Source organism: Gossypium hirsutum, chromosome D01 (genome assembly GCF_007990345.1).
Source record: "Gossypium hirsutum isolate 1008001.06 chromosome D01, Gossypium_hirsutum_v2.1, whole genome shotgun sequence".
NCBI classification, from domain to species: Eukaryota; Viridiplantae; Streptophyta; class Magnoliopsida; order Malvales; family Malvaceae; genus Gossypium; species Gossypium hirsutum.
Genome location: NC_053437.1, coordinates 11,710,582 through 11,723,063, shown reverse-complemented (window position 1 = coordinate 11,723,063; position 12,482 = coordinate 11,710,582). Strand labels below are relative to the sequence as shown.

The 12,482-nt window shown below is 33.9% G+C and overlaps 2 pseudogenes; both read left to right on the top strand.

Moving 5' to 3' along the window:
• Positions 1–1,509: 1,509 nt before the first annotated feature.
• LOC107921487 (premnaspirodiene oxygenase-like) lies at positions 1,510–3,955 on the top strand (annotated as a pseudogene).
• Positions 3,956–9,635: 5,680 nt separating this feature from the next.
• On the top strand, positions 9,636–11,209 carry LOC121213840 (uncharacterized; annotated as a pseudogene).
• Positions 11,210–12,482: the final 1,273 nt, after the last annotated feature.

The following is a 12,482-nucleotide window of genomic DNA, read 5'->3' as shown; positions in this document are numbered from 1 at the left end:
TTAGATGGGGAACATTTAGGCCACGAGAGCTGGCCCGATTCAAAGAACTATTGGAGAAGCCTGTCAGATTTGAAGCCTGGTTGGCCCGATAATGAAGACATGGCAACTTAGGCTAATATGGTAACTAATCTTAGAAGATAGAGGGAATCATATCTTGTAAAGATTAGATTAGATTTGATATGGCATATCTTGTAAATCCTTAAAATAAAGGGATATGGTTAATCTCGTCCGTCGATGTAAATGTATCTTGATTGTCAGTTTTGGGGGAGCTCAACTATAAATAGAGAGTCTCCCCCTCATTTGTACTCATTCCATTGTATGTTGAATTCTTAAGAGTAATAGAATTCTGAGAGCATTTACTCAAACACCTTGTGTACATTCTTTTCTGTGGCTTTCTGTTGTTCTTTGGTTTAGCTTCTTTTGGCATAAATCGCTTCCGCTATTCAATTGGTGCTTTGGAGGAGTTCTTAAGGAATCCTCACTTGACTAAAGGCTGACTTAGGCGAGTTTGAACAGACGGATCGCTTAAGGTTGCATGGATTACGAGACGAAAGATCTAGCCCCGTGACACTAGAGATAAGCTTTTCAAATGCGTCCTTAAATTGCAACACGTGATTGGAGCATGATAAAAAGATATTTTTGGGAAAGTTGTGAATTTAATTTTTTATATTTTTATTTGATTAATTCTAGTTTTTATATTTTTTATATTAGTAAATTTAGTTCTTCCATTCATCAAATTTTAAAATTTTAGTTTTGGTTCAGTAGAAATTAAATCTATTTTGTTAAGTTTAATTACTAGTACTCTAATATGCAATAGACGTAGTAGATTTAGTCTACTTACTCCAATTGGGTCATTCTAGGTCCATATACTTTTTGAATTTTAAAAATTATCAATTTAATTTAATTTTAAATATGCATAATGTTAAATTTAGCTTTTAAGTTTTTATTTTATTTTTTAAAATAAATTTAACCTTTAACATTTTTAAAAAAGAGTTAAAGTTGACATCAACCTTTTAAAAAGAGTTAAATTAATTTTTAGTAGAAATACAGACTAAAATATTAAAATTTTAAACATTGCACCTCGCAGGATAATTTACATGTACTTTCATGTTTCTTTTTAAATTTTTATGAACTTTTTATACCTCCTTTTGATCTTTTTTTGAATATTTTTTTATAATTTTTAAATTATTTGTTAACGTGACATATAACAAATTGTGTTATGTCAATACGAACTACACGTGGGTTGGCTTATTGGTTGCGATGTCAACATCGCTAAAAAAAATATTTAGTCAGTATTTTCATTTACTAGAAAAAGTGATTTGACTCTTTTCGAAATGTTAATGAGTAAATTTAGCTAAAAAAGAAGGGCCAAATTGATAGAAGATGTAAATATTAAGGGTTAAATTTAACATTATACCTTATTAATTTAATGATGATGTGTATCATCTAGTTAGACGACAGGAAACTCTGCCGCTTGATTTTAAAGGTCGTCTTTGTTCATCATAGAATATGGATTGGGATTCATACTCGTAAGAAATGGTTGTCTAACAGAAATCTAAAGGTGTTGCCTGAAATACCTTCGAATACCACGAGTCTTTTGATCAGTTCAATGTCTTTTTGGTGTCGCAATGTTGACATATCAGGTACTGAAAAATTGAGAGATTCAGTTAATGTTAGTATAATAATGCTTGAAGTTTGAGCTACATGCATGTTTTTCTATGAGTCTGCTTGAAATTTTAAGATGGTTTGCCTTATATGCAGATTATATAGATGGAATTTCTTGTTCAATGCCTCACTTTGATTATCTTTAGTCCAAAATGGGTTTTTCTTTCATTTTAGAAGTCGAGTATTATCTATTTATCTTCAATGGTTGTTTCTATGTGATATGCCTTTTCTTTTTAAACCTATCTTCCATTTAATTGGAATACAACTGTATTTTACCGGATATCAGTTTCAATTGTTCTTTTGGGTAGTTTGCTTAACATAAAAGAGTTCAAGTATCTTAGCTGGTGTATCATTATAAATCTCTGCTATAAATATTTAAACCAAGTTGCATTAATGAAGACACGTGAAATATTGATAAAAGAAAAGGATTCTCCATGGTTATGCCTCTTATACGATATTCCGAGATTCTAGCTATAAAAGAAATTGATTTTTTGCATGTGCTGGTAAGGAAGATTATGTTTATTTAAACCATCCATACAAAATGTCAGTTTTGACAGACAAGCAGGTATCAAGATTCTGCAAGTGTATAAATAACAGTTTTGTATAGTTCTTACCATGGATAACCAATTCAAGCTGCTCCCATTGTGCTTCACCTTCCTTGTCTTCATTTTCATGGTGTTGAAGCTATGGATGAGATCCAAAATAAAGAACTCGCCCAAGAATCTACCCCCTGCACCATGGAAGCTACCTCTAGTAGGCCATTTGCACCTTTTAATGTTTTCTCTCCCCCATCACCGCTTGACCGAATTAGCCAAAAGGCATGGTTCCCTGATGCACCTACAGCTTGGTGAATTATCACACATTGTTGTTTCTTCTCCAGAGGCTGCTAAAGAAGTGATGAAAACACATGATATAAATTTTGCTACCAGGCCTTATCTCCTTGTTGCAGAAATCATAGGGTATAATTTTTCTGATATTGGTTTTGCACCGTATGGAGACACTTGGAGGCAGCTTCGAAAAGTTTGCACATTGGAGCTGTTAAGTATGAAACGTGTACAATCCTTCCGATCAATCAGAGAAGAGCAGGTATCAAGTTTAATTCGATCCATCTATTCTAATACAGGATTGGAAATCAACCTTGGAGAAATGTTATGCAACTCATCATATAACATCACTCTAAGGACTGCTTTCGCCGCAAGATGCAAGCAACATGATGCATTCATTTCAATTGCGAGGAACCTGGTGGAAGCTGCGGGTGGTTTTAGTATTACTGATCTGTTTCCTTCCATCAAATTGCTTCCCATGATTAGTGGGATGAGAGCCAAACTTGAGAGGTGGCACCAGGATTTGGACGCGATGCTTGAAAGCATCATTGAAGAGCATAGAGCAAGGAATGCAAATACGAAAGACAGTGATGACGTAACCGATGATCTCGTTGATGTTCTTCTGAATCTCTAGGATGACGGAGGCCTTGAATTTCCCTTAAGAACTGAAAATATCAAAGCTGTTATCCTGGTTAGTAGATTCATATATTGCGTGTTTATTTATGTGCATAAAGATGTTCTGTGGTTTTAGCTAAGCATAACTTCTTTCCAGGACATGCTCATTGCTGGAACTGAGACATCTTCAACTGCAGTAGAATGGGCAATGTCGGAAATGATAAAAAATCCTAGAATCCTTGAAAAAGCACAAGCCGAGGTGAGGCAAGTCTATGATAGAACAGGGGATGTCAACGAAGCAGACCTTCATGAATTGAAGTACTTGAAGTTAGTTATGAAGGAAACTCTAAGGTTACACCCTCCTGTACCTTTGCTACTTCCAAGAGAAAGTAGGGAGAGATGTGAAATTAATGGATATGCGATACCAGCCAAGACCAAAGTGATTGTTAATGCATGGGCCATTGGAAGAGATTCCAACTATTGGAATGAGGCCGAGAGGTTCTATCCAGAGAGATTCATAGATAGTTCAGTTGACTATAAGGGGACCAACTTCGAGTTTATTCCATTTGGTGCTGGAAGGAGGATATGTCCTGGCATGTCATATGGTATGGCTGTGGTTGAGCTTTCCCTTGCACAATTACTTTATCATTTTGATTGGAAGCTCCCTAATGGTATGAAGAATGAGGATCTGGATATGACTGAGATCTTTGGTGCTACTGCAGGAAGAAAAAGAGATTTGCGCCTTATTCCTATTCCTTACCACCCACCATCATCTGTTCAATAGTTAGAATAATATTTATGTAATATTTCTTAACATTTACCGATGTTATCATAATTTGAAATTAAATTGTTTAATAAAATTTTTAATTTAAAAATAATTATGTGTTATGAATATCTTATTAAGTGAATGTCCATCAAGATTATATTTCTTAGGCCTATAAATAAAAATTTTGGAGAAGCTTTGTAAATATATTGATTGATCAATAAAAATACGTTCTCTCTTTGCTCTTACATTCTCTTTGTTCTTTATTTTCTGTTTTTTATTTTATAACATGTTATCAGCATGATTCTTTTTTAATTATCTTAACTGTGGATTAAATCAACGACAACTTTGCGAACCATTAAGCCTCATCCATAATACCAAAATTCAGCCTTCGACCACTAAAATCACTCTTATTTTTCTGTTTCGTTGGCTCATTTGCTTCTTCAAATGACTATTTATTGCCCCTTTACTTCCCTAATTCTCCTTTACTTGCTGCCTTTCGCCACTGCTGTTTGTAACTCTTTGTAGGAAGATTTTATCTATTTAATGTTTTATATCTAGATTAATTAAGTTAAATTAACTTGAGATTATTTTAATTAATTTATTTTACTTCTTATTAAAGTTGGTAAAAGAGTATTACTTCGAATGGAAGGTTTGAGTATACACTAAGAGACTCAACACCAAGGTGAACATTGTAGTTTGTTGCTTTGGATGGTGAAAAAAAAAATTGATCTCAGTATGAATTTTGGATTTATAGAGCACAGTTTAAATTGGTAAGGAGCTTCAATTTTTTTTTGAGGTATGATTATTATTATTTTATTTGTTTTAAGTCCGATCAAATTATTAAGTTATATTATTGAATATCTATGGGTTCATAAGGTTTACTAATAAAACTTTATAATGTATTATTTTTAAATAATTTTTAAATATATATTAATTGTCGAGCAAAATATAAGTTTTTGTGATATTGGTCCCCTTTAAAGAGAATTTTTTTTTTGTTATTGATGAATGATTGGATTATAACTTTTAGATTGAATTATAAAGTACAAATAATTTATTAGAGCATCATAAGAGTCTATAACTTATATGTAGTATGTTCTTATGAAAGCATAGTTATTTTAGTACTTGTAATAGTGCTAGTGATAATAGCCAAAGTGACGATGATGGTGTTAAAGATCTTCAAGTATATTTTACTATGATTTTTTATTATATCATGTTTATTATAATTGGAGACTAATCATGACAAACATGAATAGATAGATTTTGATTTAAAATCTACTTATGTTTACGACGGTGATTATGAAATAAAGAATCAATAGAGGCATTTAGAAGTTTGTCCTACTAGACTTGTTGCATTCCCTGAAGTGAATGCAAACATAAAGAAAATAAAAGATATAATCATAGATCACTAAAAGGGAGAACATAGTAATAAATAAGAGAACAATGATAGTTCTTAAGATAACTCTTCAAAGGATAAAGATAACTTATATTATCAATGTGATATGAAAATTATTGGCCACATATGTGGTGTATGCCCAAATATTTTGTTATTGTTAATATTCTTTGAGGAATATGGTAATGAATTCTATCATTACAGATAGAAAATATTTATCTTATTTGGTACTGAAACAAACAAATATTATTCCAATATTTGATAGTACAAAATTAGTTGAAAGCTTCAGAAGAGCTAATATATCAATATCTAAAAAGCACAAAATTTGTGATGGTTAATGCATTAGTTTTAAAAGATATTCATTATAATGGATATCATATTTGGAAGAAAAGATTATATTTATATTTCATATAAATAGAGGCCTCTCCCTTCATTGTAAAGAAAGAAAAAAGAGGAATAAAAAAAGAGAACGATTGACAGTTTTTAAAGGTGGTTTACTATTTTTCATTCGATTATTTTTTATTTATTTACGATTTAAAAAAAAAGGAGAAGGTGACACCACTGCGAATTTTATTTATTTTTATTTAGCCCCTCCACCTTTTAATGTTTTTGTAATTAAGTTTTTTTTTTTATTTTTTTAATTTACCCTTTTATTTATTTTAAATTCCAATTTGATCCATTTGAACGGCGCTGTTTTAGAGGAGAAGGGGAAATTTTCCTTCCAGCCCCTCTACGTAATTCGCGCATTCAAATTAGTCCTTTTACTTTTATTTATTTGCGGATTTACCCCAATTTTTTTAATTGCAATTCAATTTAGTTTTTTATGTTCTTTTTATTTATTTTATTAATTGATAGTGTAATTATTATTTTTATTTTCATTTTTTAAAAAATCTATATATGTATATTTTTATGAACATACTTATTTCTTCAGCTAATATTTTTTTAAACTAATATTTTCCTATATTTTTTAATAAATATTTTCATATTTATATGTATATATTTACGTTTTTTAAATGATTAAATACTCACTTTTTCTTTTTTAAAATATACCTATTTTTTAATTATTTTATATATGTACGTATAATTACATTTTTTTCTTTATTTGCATAAGTATATTATGTATTATATTTATATATAAATTTTATAACCCAAAATTTTATTTGTAAATTATATGTATATTTTTTATCTTCATAATTTCCATGTGTATATTATACGTCTTCTGATCTTTATTTAATTTGTTTGCTTTCCCATTCATTGTATAATTGTGTTTACATTTAATATTTTGCATGTCATGGATTACTGTTTTTTTTATTTCGTTTATTCATTTGTTTATATTATTTTTATGTCATTGATGTATTTATTATTGTTGTTATTATTATAGCATTTGTACGTATAAAATAACGTTACATCATTTTTTTACTCAAATTTTAAATTAGAATTTTTTTGAGATAATGTTCGTATTTAGGATTTTCAAGGAAATTGAGCCCTAACGTATTGGGTTCCGATTTTCTTCGTTAAATCTAACAATCAAGCATTTCTCTTTAATCAAAAAAATAAAAACTCATTATTGGGAATTCAACACGTTGTGTCCTAACGTATTGGATGTGACGTATTGATTTCTCGAAATGAAGATTTTTTTTAAAAATAATAAAGGAAATATTCCGAGTTTGGGATTTTAAAGGAATTGTGCCCTAACGTATTGGGTTTGATTTCTTAAATCTTGGATAAGTGGATGTTCTTTTAAAGTTTTATTGTACAAGTATTTTGGCCCAATTCATTTTGCGGAAAATTAGAATGATGTGCCCTAATGCATTGGGTGTGGTATCTTCTTTCTCTGAAATAATAAGGGTCTTAATACGTAACCTTTTAAGTTTTGCTAAGGATCACGTTTTTTTCCAAATTCTCGACCTTAAGACACTAATTAATTAACTAGGTACCAATTTTGGGCGTTACGAGGGTGCTAATCCTTCCTCGTACGTAACTGACTCCCAGATCCGTTTTTCTAAAACTCGTAGACCAAAGTCGTTTTTTAGGTGATCCAATCACACCTCAATAAAAGATTGGTGGCGACTCCTATTTATTTTGTTTTTTAAAGTTGACACCTAAAATTTTTATTTTTCAAAAAAATGGTTTCGACAGCTTGGCGACTCCACTGGGGACTTTTTTTGAAAAAATAAGAGAGTCGAGCCACAAAGTTAATTAACTTTTGTCTTATGGTCGAGAAAATATTTTTTTAAAAAAAAACTCATAACATCCTTTTTCATTCCTTACCTTCTTGTTTAAATATTGTTTGCATTATGCATTTCATGAGTTGAACAATTTTGGCCCTTTTAAGTGGGAGTGAGAAGCTATGCCTTCGTGAGGTTTTTATCTCCGTGTAGGGTAGTGGATTGCTTCCGGGATATATCCGTACCTATGTCTTCATGAGATTTTCATCTCCGTGCAGCCATAGGGAAATGTATTCCCCTGAACCGAACTCGATCCATATGAGCCTATAATGGGTGAGGACTGAGGAATCTGCTGGTTCAAGTACCTTTACTCTAGAAGCCAAACTTCATATAATGAACCTTAAGAATCCACCCTAGGTAGAACTATACTAAACCCTAGTAGATATCCAATTAGGGATCTTTACTATTTCTTGATTATATCTTATGTTTCTATGTTATACTGACTTTTGGTGTTTTATTTGCATGACATGGCATTTCATTTCATCATAAAAGGCGTCAGTTCATATTCAGTTGCTAGATAGAAAGCTTAACATGGAAAAAGGGTTTCTTGATAAAGTGGAGGACAATGCGGCTGTCCAAACTTGGTCTGAAACAACACAGCAAGAAAAGGGTGATAGTTTGGCTGATGGGCATGTATCGGAGTTATGGGACTTTAAGCATATCAGTGCAACTCAAAACAATTTGCAAGAATTGAAGGAAATCTGGGGTCAGTGGAGTGATGAGGTTAGACAGCTCTTTTATGATAATTATGGGGATCTGCCTTATTTACTTGATGTGAAGGTAGACAAGCATTTGTTTCAAGCCCTCGCCCAATTCTAGAATCCTACTTACAGCTGCTTTACGTTCGGGAAGGTCGATTTAGTGCCTACGATAGAGGAGTATATGGCTTTACTCCGTTGTTCAAAGTTTCAAGTGGACAGGGTCTATTCGAGAGCGGTAAATGTGCCAACCTTTTCCAAGAAGCTGATGAGTGTAACAGGAATGAGTGAGTAGTGGGTTGTCGCACGAATTAAGCAAAAGGGGGACAGTAAGTGCGTTCCTTGGAGAGGCTTCAAAGATGCAATTCTCACACACCCAGATTTCAAGAAAAGGTTAGATGTTTTTGCCTTAAGTATATACGGCTTGGTTGTCTTCCTTAAAGCCTTGGGGTATGTGGATGAAACAGTCACTGATTTATTCACCGGCTCGATAAGAAAGTTACACCGATTCCAGCAATTTTGATAGAGACTTTCAGGTCATTGAGTGCATGTCGGAAGACGGGTAAAGGTAGGTTTATTGGATGTGCACAGCTTCTACTCGCGTGGTTTCACAGTCATTTTTGGAAGGTGGATAAGGTTTCATATCGGGTTTTCTCTGAAAATTATTCACCACTAAAGGAAATAGTCGCTACGCCCAAGAGAGGTGACATTTCGAAGGAGAAGTGGATAGCAATTCTTCAAAATCTTCAAGAGGAAGACGTCGAGTGGAGAGCTCATTGGTTACTTCCAGATGAGATCTTATATAGGTGTGGTAATTTCGATTGGGTACCTTTATTGGATATTTGGGGAGCTGTCGGATATGCCCCATTATTGGTGTTAAGGCAATATAAGTCAAGGCAGTTTATACTTGCAACACAAGGGATAGCTGATTGTGAATTTTCATACAAGGATGATGGTTATAGGAAGAAGATTCAAGAGACGTCTAGTGCGTGGAAACAGACTCGCCGAATGAAAAGGTTAGCTGTGGGGCCAATGACAACTCCTGAGTATTATGGATGGTGGGCCAGGAGGATTAATGATAACACACCTAAGTTAAATCATGAGGACGGCCAGTCAATAGAAGAGCATTTGCGAGTCATCCCTTCGGAATTAGAAATTGTAAGACAAGATTTTAAGAGGAAAAACGCAGATTTGGAGAAAAGGATAGAGCAAATGGAGGCGGAAAAGACGAACTTGAGATTGGACATAGACGTTCAGAAGCTTGAGAATGATAGGTTGAAGAAAAGGAAAAACAAGGCTGATGAGGAACTGGGCAGTCTGAAGACGGATTATAAAAAAATGCGTTTGTCAATGAGAACTGCTGGGCTGGGAAAGACTTCAGAACAATGGCAAGCAGAAATCCAAGAAGAAAAGGACAAAGCCGATGGATGGGAACAGAAATATAAGGAGATGCATAGACGAAATGAAGTTTTAGAAAAGAGTTTGTCAGAAAGCCAAAGGGAAAAATGCGAACTAAAGGATAGGGTGATTATGTTGGAAAGATCTCTTCGTCAGTATCGAAGCCGAAACTCTACAATAGAGTTGAAAGCAAGCTTGAGTAAGATTGACGAAATGAAGAAAAGAATCGAAGAGCTAGAAACGGTGCTGCAAAATTGTGAGATTCAGATCAAGCACTTGAAAGCAAACGAAAGTCGTAGTAATGAACAGCTTCACCACTTTCAGAGTCAAGTTATAAAAAGAGATCATCTTATCGAGGAAGCTGTGGTCTAGATTCGAGAAGTAGCTGATCATGTACAGACTTTAGCAGTACAGGCTGACACGCTGAGTGTGAAGTATGAATTAGAGTCGGATCGGGGGCAAGAATTAACTTTATTACTTAGAAAGATTAGAGTTCTGGGTACTAGGGTAAAGTCTTATTTGTAATTCGCTTTATGTAAAGAAATTTGATTTCTAGTAAGGTTTTCTTATATGGAATTGAATCAAAATTGACGTCTTTTTTGCATTCATGTATTGCATTACTTCATATAAAACATTGAAAGATTCTAATTAATTTAAGTCACTCCTCAGTTAATCCGAAAATCAACCAATCAACCGAACACTGTTATAGTACCCGAGCAAAGTCAGGAGGCATGGACCGAAGATTGGAGAGAATAGAGTAAATGCAAATTCAGATGCAAGAGCAATTGACTAAATTTCAACAAGAAATGAGGAATTAGATGCTAGAATTCCAAATAAATATGAGCCAGCTAACCCAGTTATTGGGTAAAGGGAAAAGGCCAGCGGCTCACTTTGGGGATGATAATGAGGATCCTATATATTCCCCAGATTTTACCTTGATAAGTGTCCAGGACCAACCAGACACATGTCCACAAGAGGCACTCTTTACTACAAGATCCCGACAATATCTGACTGGTACATCGACACCAGTATATCGCCTGACAGACCCAAAATCCAATCATGTTGCTCTTGACAATTCATCAGAAATAAAACAGGCGAAGGTAGAGCACCCAGATACTATAAAAGCCTCAAGGAAGAAAGGGAATAAGGGGAAAAATGAAGGCAGATATAACAAGGGCCACTTAAGACCAATGGCTGTGAGCCGGCTAAAGACAGAAATCACCAGCCATCAGGGTCCTTTAAAGCAAGAATCATATGTGAAGCCAGGTACTGAAAAACTCCAGTTCATGCCAATTCCAATGTCGTACAAGGAGCTGTATCAAAGCTTATTCGATGCGCACATTGTTGCACCTTTCTACTCAAAACCCCTACAACCTCCGTACCCTAAATGGTATGATACAAACGCGCAATGTGATTATCATGCTGGAATTATGGGGCACTCTGTAGAGAATTGCATTGCCTTCAAAAAGCTAGTTGAAAGACTCATCAATATAGGCGTTGTCAAGTTTGATGGTTCATCCAATGCAGAAAATCTGCTACCCAATCATATCGATGATGAGGTGAATGCAATGTATGAAGAAGGGTTAAGAAACGTTCACATCAATGCCGTGCATGAAGACAACTAAGAAGAGTCCTTATTAGATATTCGACCTTATCAACTTGGAGGTTTCTAAATAATTGGACTGCGAAAAAATCTCTGTAGTTTTTAGAGCTTATTTTGAGTAATGTTCAGAACATTTTTGTTGTTTTTAGCCTAAAAATGATAGAAATTCCTTTGTGAAATAGGCTCATGTTTGAACATCATTATTCTAATAAAATACATCTTGGCATTTATTTTTTCAAATATTCTTGCAAGTAATTATTCTTTCATTCTTTTGGATTTTCTTCCACATCATTCTTTCATTCATAATTATTGTACAGATAATCATTCATAAATTCACACACTCTTTTGTATATTCTTTTGCACTAACTATGGGTTCCCAGATATCAATGACGTGAGTGACGCTGCGACAGACTCAGGATTTTCTTTTTGAGTGAGGCATGTGTTTAGGGGGATCTCATAACTTTGAAAATGACATAGATTGTAGCCTATCTCCGGACTTGTTGAGGATGGTAGAGCAGGAAGGAAATTTTACTTCCTGAGGAGACAGTGGAGATTTTAACCTTAAGGGAATGTGCATAACCGAAGAAACAAAACAAGATCTTGTTGAGTTACCTCAAGAGTTCAAAGATGTCCTCACATAGCCATACCAGGATATGCCCAGGTTAAGCATTGTCATTGTAATATGAACAGCAGTACGACATCAAAAATTTGTAGTATGTTCAAGATAAATAACATGAACAATGTAGTTAGAATTCTTTGTTGGGGCAATGCCTTCTTCTTTGGCTCATCATAGTTTTACCCGTTAAAGTCAAGTCGCCATTTCTTCGTATTGAAGAGGAAGATTTAAAGTTTTTTCGTCATAGTTAAATTTTTCCCCAAAAGGCCCTACGAGAGAAACCTGATACCAAAGAAAATCGTTTGCATACAAAATGAAAGTGGAAGATTTTTATGTGAAATACCTTATCTGGAATGACATTGATTCTGGTCGAAAGGGGTGACCAGGGCTTGTCTCTGTCAGGGCTTTGCCTTTTCTCTTGGGCCTATCGCGGTTTTTTTCCTATTAAAGATAAGATTCTTTCTTTTTGAGTTTTTTTTGGATCCAATTCTGATTGAAGAGGAATATTCAAAGTTATCCATCATAGTCAAATACGCCAGAAGAAAATGATGCGAGCTAACAAAAGGTTCATCCCAAAGAATTCCATGAGGGTGACCTAATGTTGAAGATCCTCCCTCTACAAAAAATATTTTGGAGGGAAATGGATTGGGAAGAACCTTATGTTATAGAGAAGGTTTTT